We start from the raw sequence: 8,510 nt of genomic DNA, 5'->3' as shown, positions 1-8,510 counted from the left end.
CTCAAAGTATTAGGCATGGGTAAAAATTAGAATTTTGGAATTGGAATGAAAAATTGGAATTAAAATAAACATAAACATATAGCAATAGTCAATTATACATTTTAGACAGGATAAATATAATTATAAAATAAAATAAACATTTAACTCAGAGTTGAATAACTTTATAAATTAAAACTAGGTGAAAGTTTATATAATATTTCATTATAAAACTTTATATTTGGGGCACCTGGGTGGCTCAGTTGGTTAAGCATCTGACTTCGGCTCAGGTCATGATCTTGCGGTTCATGCGTTCCAGCCCTGCGATGGGCTCTGTGCTGACAGCTGAGAGCCTGGAGTTTGCTTCAGATTCTGTATCTCATTCTGTCTCTGTCCCTCCCTGCCTGCATTCTGTCTCTCATTCTCAAAAATGAATGAACATTAAAAAAAAAAAAATTAAAAATGAAATATTTTAAAAACCTTTTTATTTAATATTAAGAAATTGCTTGAATGGCAATTTAAAATTTAGATAAATGTTTGTGAACAACTTCTCTTCTGGGTAACAGCTAGTGAATCTCTTTGGTTTCTACAAAGCCAAGGAAAATAAAATATTAATGCTACGTCTAAATGGTCTATCTTATCTAAAGCAGAACCCTGAATGTCTGGGCACAGAGCAAGGAAAACAAAAAATAGACCTCCTTCCCTCCAAGGGTATATATATACATTTGTAGTTGATAAGGATTGATGGGGTCATTTTTATTGCCTTGGATAACAATGTTTTGTAAGCCTTGCATTCTTAGATAACAAATTCTTAAAAGTGTTCTTGCTTAAGAGGGTCAGAAGACAATAGAAAAGATGTTGCTTTTGACCTTTACCCTTGGGATTAACCTCTTTAACCTCTGCTGAGATTCAGGAGCTCTAAATTTATTCCTGCTTTTTCAATAATAGTGGCAGAATTTTCAAATTTTAAGGGAGAGGAAAAAAGAACAAAAATCAAAACAACCTTGAAAACAAATGTACTCATTCTGTGAATACTTGTGACTTACTATGTATGAGTGTGAAATATACATGTCCATTGATTTAACAATGAATGAACGAATGATTAAACAGATATTATGATGTCTTAATTTTGTTCCAGGCCCTGCCCTAGATGAGTGTTCTTCAAGCTTTGTTTTGAGTCATTAATGAATAGTGAAATGAAAAAAAAAAAAAAAGTAAAAAACAAAAACAAAAACGTAGACAATATCAGAGTGCATTATACACTGGCTAAAAATTCTGTTAATGCTGTTAATATTTATCTGGATCTGTTACTGGGTATATTTCTTTTCTCTTATTTGGGGTGGGGGGGGGCTTTCAATTTATTTTATTTTTAAAAGTTTATATTGGGTATATTTCTCCTTTCTTTATGCCACCATACTAATGACATTCTTGAACAGCTCCTTTCTTTCATGAAGTTTATACTCTGGTGAGGTGACTGAAAAGGAAACTAACAGTGATGATGTGATAGGGTGAGTACAGCATCCTGAGGCAGCAGTGTGAAAAGCACTTCACCTAGAAATGAGGCTTCCGGGCTGCTTCCTGGAAGAAGTGACATTTCAGTAAAGACTAGAGGAGCAGCTAAGAACATGTATTCTGAAGACAGACTGCTTGGATCCTACCGGGGCTCCAACATTATTTCTCGTCTGACTTTGTGCAAATTACATAACCTCTATGTCCTAGTGTTTTATTTTATTTTTATTTTATTTTATTTTATTTTATTTTATTTTATTTTATTTTTATGTCCTAGTTTTTTAATCTGAAAAACGTTCCCATAGGAACGCTGCAAGGATTAACTGACATAATAAAAGTAAGGCACTCAGCCTGACCCAGTCTTAACAAATGTTTGCCATTAGTATCACAGGATTGGGGATGGGCAGGAGTGAGAAGTGCCCACGTGCCCCCTGGTGTGAGGCCTGCTGGCACATAGGACTTATGATGAGGTTAAGAATAGAGCAGGGGGTGCCTGGGTGACTCAGTTAAGTGTCTGACTCTTGGTTTCAGCTCTGGTCATGATCTCGCAGTTCATGAGTTTGAGCCCTGCATCAGTCTCAGCTAAGAGCCAGGAGCCTGCTTCTGATTCTGTGTCTGTCTCTCTCTACCCCTTCCCCACTCGCGCTCTGTCTCTCTCTCTCAAAAATAAATAAACATTATTATATATAATTTTTTTTAATCTCTGTTTTTGTTTGTTGTTTTATTTTTTAAAAAATTTTAGGTTTATTTACTTTGAGAGAGAGAGAGCACAAGTGGGGGAGGAACAGAGAGAGAGAGAGAGAGAGAGAGAGAGAGAGAATCCCAAGCAGGCTCCACACTATCAGTGCAGAGCCCGATGAGGGGCTCCAGCTCACAAACTGTGAGATCATGACCTGATCCGAAATCAAGTTCAACGTTTAACCAACTGAGCCACCCAGGCGCCCTAGTGCATATATGTTTTTTAAAGCCTTCCTCGCCAGACAGTGTTTTAGATGCACCTTCTTCTGGACTAACAGACCTCCATTGTAGGGCACGGGCTGGATTTCCCCATCACCTTTCTGCAAAATATACCCTCAATGAGAAAAGAAATGGAGGGACGCCTGAGTGGGTCAGTTGGTTAGGCAACCAACTCTTGGTTTCAGCTGTCACGGTTCATGCAGAGCCTGCTTGGGATTCTCTCTCTCCCCTCTCTCTGCCCCTAACCCACTTATGCTGTATCTCTCTCAAAAGAAATAAACTGAAAAAAAAAAAAAAAAATTAGAAAAAAGAAATGGATTGCAGAGGACTAGATGATACAAGGAGGTTAGCCAGGAGACTGTCTCAGTGATCCAGACTGCAGATAATGCTGGCAATGAGGATTGAAGAGAGAAACATGAATATATAGAATTAAGTAGAATTGGTGAATGAATATCTAGGCTGAAGAAAGTGAGGGATCAAAAAATTGTTTTAATGTTTATTTATTCTTGAGGGAGAGAGAGACAGAGTGTGAGTGAGGGAGAGACACAGAGAGAGGGGGAGACACAGAATCTGAAGCAGGCTCCGGGTTCTGAGCTGTCAGCACAGAGCTCGATATGGGGCTCGAACTCACGAACTGTGAGATCATGACCTGAGCCGAAGTCGGACGCTTAACCGACTGAGCCACCCAGGCGCCCCTCTGTCTCTCCTTTCTGCCCCTTCCTCACTTGTGCTCTGTCTCTCTCTCTCAAAATAAATAAAAAAATTTAAAAAATTGATAGCAATGTTTCACATATATGCTCAGCTTTTGTGTGAGGGGTATAAAATATGTATATAATATAATAATTGTTAATTTCTTCTTTTAATTTGTAAAAATTAAAAAAAAAATTTAGAGAGCAAGAGAGTGCACAATTGAGGGAAGAGGGGCTGAGGGAGAGAGAGAAAGAATCTCAAGCAGGCTTCGTGCCCAGCAGTGGAACCGGACCCAGGGCTTGATCCCAACACCCTGGGATCATGACCTGAGTCAAAAATCAAGAGTTGAACACTTAACTGGGGTGCCTGGTGGCTCAGTCAGTTACATGTCTGATTCTTGATTTTGGCTCAGGTCATGATCTCAAGGTTCCTGAGTTCAAGCCTCGAGTTAGGCTCTGAGATCACAGCAGAGCCTGCTTGGGATTCTCTGTCTTCCTCTCTCTCTGGCCCTCCCCTGCTCATGTTTTCTCTCTCTCTCTCTCTCTCAAAATAAATAAACATTAAAAAAAAAAAAGTCGAACACCTTACTGACTGAGCCACCCACCCAGGCGCCCTCATCTCAAATTACTGATGTTAGAATTCGATAATATTTGCAGTCCCTGAGTCCTAATGCTTTTTCTTGCAGCCAATAAATAAAATGGAACAATGGCAAATTGAAGTCAGAAAAGCTTTCAAATTATATAGCTAGTTTACAAAATGAGGATAATGACATGGGAACGACAAAGCTGGAGGGAAAAGACAAGAGGATCATGGACACTGTAATATGGGGAGTTGAAAAGCATAGGTGTCCAAACTTCTTGCCCTGTTGTCCTTGCCATAGAAGGGATGGGAGCTTGGTACCAGGGCTGAGGCCCTCTGCCAGCATTTCTGAGGAGCAGGAGGCTGGTGAAAGCAAAGCACATAAGAACTATTAGGGTGAACAGCATCCTCTGAAAGTCCCTTGTCCCTCCCAAATTAGACACCCTCTTTAACAAGTGAACAGAGGACCGCCTGGAAGTTCTTCAGGGGGAGAAAAAGGAAAGACCTGGAGACTTTGTGTCTGGGTTTCTTTTCTCAAAAAAGAAAAGGGGCGCCTGGGTGGCTCAGTCGGTTGAACATCCGACTTCGGCTCAGGTCACGATCTCAGGGTCCCTGAGTTCGAGCCCCGGGATCGGGCTCTGGGCTGATGGCTCAGAGCCTGGAGCCTGCTTCCAGTTCTGTGTCTCCCTCTCTCTCTGCCTCTCCCCTGTTCATGCTCTGTCTCTCTGTCTCAAAAATAAATAAAAAACGTTAAAAAAAAAATTAAAAAAAAAAAAAAAAGAAAAGCCAAAGGGGCGCCTGGGTGGCTCAGTCGGCTAGGGGTCCGACTTCTGCTCAGGTCATGATCTCACAGGTTCGTGAGTTCCACTCCCACATCAGGCTCTCGGATGTCAGTGCAGAGCCCCCTTCAGATCCTTGGTCTCCCTCTCTCTCTGCCCCTCCCCCATTCCCACTCTGTCTCAAAGATAACTAAACATTTTTAAAAAATAAATAAAAATAAAAAAGAGAAGGGGCACCTGGGTGGCTGGCCGGTTAAGCCTCCAACTTCAGCTTAGGTCATGATCTCACGGTTTGTGGGTTCAGGCTCCACGTCGGGCTCTGTGCTGACAGCTCGGAGCCTGGAGCCTGCTTCGGATTCTGTGTCTCCCTCTCTCTCTGCCCCTCTCCCGCTCACATTCTGTCTCTGTCTCTCTCTCAGAAATAAATAAACATTAAAACAAATTTTTTTTTAATAAATAAATAATAAAAAAGACAAGCCAAGGCAGAAGGTTAATGAAACAGGGGCAAAGACACAAGGCATTCCTCTGATCTCTGGACTGGGTTTCCAAAGCTGTAATAGAAAGTTCCACTCGGGCTGTGCCTCTCACCAGCATTATCTGCTGCGTGTTCTGCCGAGCCTTACCAAAAAAAGAAAAGCCTTTCCTGAAATCTCACCTTTTAGCAAACCTGGGAATGCTGACAATATTTGCTACTCTCCTCTGATCGGCCTGATTGACTAGTTAACCAGTTACCTCCCTGGTTCCAGTATCTTCATTCAAACCTCCAATGTTGGAAATTCACCGGCCAATCCTGAGCTCTTCCCATCAGAACCCCGTCCCGCACCCCGCTCTCCAGCGGGCTCTCACATTCTCAAAGTCATTCAGCGTTTTCCACTAAGCTGTCCAATAACTGCTCGCAGACGCAGGATTCGACCCCTGGGAGCATCGATTCTCCGCTGTGCAATTTCAAGAACTAAGGTGGAAAGGAAGGCAAGTGCAGGCGGTGCGGGGAGAGAAGGGGCAAAGCGAGGGGCAGGCAGTTCCGCGCACAGGCGCGGGGGCCACAGCGACCACTGATCCCCAGGCCGTTGCTGGTCCCAGGCGCCAGGCAGCTCGTCCCCCACCCCGCTCATCGGGCCTCCAGGCCCGAATCCGGGGCTGATGGCCTGGGATGCGGTGGAAACACTTCTCGACCCAAGGCGCCGTCGAGAACTGAGTGGGCGCAAAGGGGGACAACACCTGCGGGGCTGGGAGGCCGGGGTGGGGCCGGCGGGTGAGCCAGGCAGCGGAGGGAGTTCATTAATTGTGTTTGGGAGGATTTCGACAACAGCCGCCTTCCCCTCTCCTTTACCGGGCTTGGCCTCTCTTTGGAATACTTTTCACGACCCACCCTGTATTTTGGATCTCTGGTTTGTCGTCCCTACCCACCAGAATATTTGCTCCCTGAGGGCAACACGTTTATTTTGCCTGCGGCTCTGTTGCCCAGCCCGAAACCAACCTGGCACAGTTGAATGGAAAACATTTTCAAACCGGAGAACCCACCTGGAGGGAAAAAAGGTGGGCTCCACAGATTAAAAAAAAGGAGAGCCAAGATTCTGACACCATCCGTTCACACCCCCAGGGCAGATTAGTCTCATCCGATTTTAAAGACTTTCCTCCTCCTCCGGCCTCCAGCAGATTAAGCCATTGGGCTGTCTAACATTCCCCTTTGCAGAAATGAGTCCAGGACTCCGGCGCGACGTCCACTGCGGCGCGTGGCCGAGGGGCAGCGGGCGTCCGGTGCCTGGAGTCAGGCCCGGCAGATCGTTCTGGCCCCAAGTTAGACATCGATATGCTGGTTTCACTTTCGAGGCTAGAAAATGCAAGAGGCGTTTGTGTGATTAAGGTTCCTCCAGAAGTGAAACATACAGATTCCTCTGTGACTGAGAGTGGAACTTGCTTGCACGAGACGCTCGCATGCCATCGCCGACTACATGGTGAAAATGTAAAATACCCGAGACGTAAAAGTGGACCTCCTGTTAAGATAGAAAGGAAGGACGATGATGACTGGCTCTGTGTGGACTTTGGCAGCATGGTGATTCACTGGATGCCTCCAGAAAGCAGAAACCTGTGAATTAGAGAAATCAGGGACCCTACCTTCTTATGATGACCGCTTAGCTCAGATAGCCCTTGCGACGTTACCTGAAGACTTCATTCTTGGGATGAAAGATGACACTTCATCCCTGACTCCAGTGGAGTTCAAATGTGAATAAAATTATATGGACTGCTTTAGGAAAAACAAAACCAAAAACACGTCGTGAACTTATGCATATTAAAACGTGTCAAGAGTTTATTTGAGCAAAATCAATTCGAATAGGCCAGCATCCAATCTAGCAGATAGAAAGAAGCTCCAAGGGGCTGTGCAACATGAAAGATTTTTAAGGCAGAAAGGAGCGGGAACTAAGCCATTATACGTGGGCAAAAAGCAGGCTGGTTATGGCAAGGTTATGTCACTTTAAGGGATGGCAAGGGTCAATCAGATTATCTAACTAGTGCTGATCAGGTGATCCCTGAATGACTGGCTTAAGATTCAATTTCTAGGAAAGCCAAACTGTAACGAATTCTTGGTTTGGTGATGTGGGGCTTAGCAAAGGGATTCCACTTGGGGACTGTTACCTTGTTTTTAAGAATGCAATGTCGACATAGTTTAACAATGCAGCTCCCCCTTATAGACTTTCCCTTCGCTTTCCTGTCTTGCCCCCGGAGGCCACACTCCTGCCTCTTCTGGTTTGAGGAACTTTGCTTAATTACATTTCTCCTTCGAAGCACCTGGGTGGCTCAGTTGGTTAAGCCTCCCACTTCTGCTGATAACACCAAGCCTGCTTCGGATCCTCTGTCCCCCTCACTCCCTGCCTCTCCCCAGCTTGCACGTTCTCTCTCTCAAAAATAAATAAAAAACAATAAAAAAATTATATTGCCTCTTCAAAGGCTGGAAATTAATACAAAGAATCTGAAATTTCCTCTTATCAAGAAAGGGGAAAACAAAAGGGGGTTACTTGGCCTGTCTTCCTGTTAATTTTCTCCCCTGGTCTTTCGTGCATACTCTAGTTCAGGGTAAACTTCTGTGGTCAGTCCGTGGAGCTCTAGCCACAGCCTGAAGTTTCCTCCTAGATCTCTGAGTCTGCAAAGAAAGGTGACATTTAAAGCTTCCAAATGGCTTTAAGAGGATCTGAAAAGAAATTCAGATTAGAGCCAGACTTCCAATAAATGGTAGGTGGAACTGACTTGGAAAGTCAATGCTTACCTCCTTTGAGCCTATCAAATAAGCCTATCTGGCAGCCATTTAAAAATAAATGAACCATTGACGGAGAGAATCAGGTGGGTGGTATTGAAATTGAATTAGAACAGATATGCTTCCAATTTCAATTCTCTCACAAAAACTACAGCTTCTACAATTTTACTGGAAAATCTAAAGAGCCTGTCTTTTCTAGTGGTATCTCTTCAGGATTGCCTAAAAACCTCCCTGCTGTGCAAGCTAGACCTGAGTGTTGGAGGACAGAAGGAAAAATAACGGCAGTCTTCCCCAACACATAGAAAAAGTTTGAGCTCCTTGGACTGTTTCCTTAAAGGTTTTCCTGTCAACCACTCTGTCCACCTCCTGGGTCCGTCCTCCTTTGTCTTCTACTGAGGGTAGCAGAGAACAACATGAAGAAACAAGTACAAAGCACTAAGGTACCAGAAGAGGAAATCATGTGCAGCTTGGATGTAAGTTCTCGAGTTCTGATGCACAAAATAGTGATTATAGCATTATAATCTTCAAAATACAAAGTATATAATCTTTGTATTATAAACTTCAAAAGTTGCTAAGAGACTAGATCTTTTTTTAAATGTTTATTTATTTTTGAGAGAGAGAGGGGGTGGGGAGGAGCCGAGAGAGAGAGAGAGAGAGAGAGAGAGAGAGAGAGAGAGAGAGAGAAGGAAACACTCCAGGCTCCCAGCTACCAGCACAGAGCCCAACACGGGGCTCGAACTCACGACTGCGAGATCATGACCTGAGCCAGT

General features: G+C 43.8%; 1 pseudogene; it reads left to right on the top strand.

The window, feature by feature from the left end:
- Positions 1-5,630: 5,630 nt before the first annotated feature.
- Positions 5,631-6,721, top strand: LOC122225337 (annotated as a pseudogene).
- The last annotated feature ends 1,789 nt before the right edge of the window (positions 6,722-8,510 follow it).

Source organism: Panthera leo, chromosome B4 (genome assembly GCF_018350215.1).
Source record: "Panthera leo isolate Ple1 chromosome B4, P.leo_Ple1_pat1.1, whole genome shotgun sequence".
Classification (NCBI taxonomy): Eukaryota; Metazoa; Chordata; class Mammalia; order Carnivora; family Felidae; genus Panthera; species Panthera leo.
The sequence above is the reverse complement of the archived record's forward strand: the minus strand, read 5'-3'. Positions and strand labels throughout refer to the sequence as shown.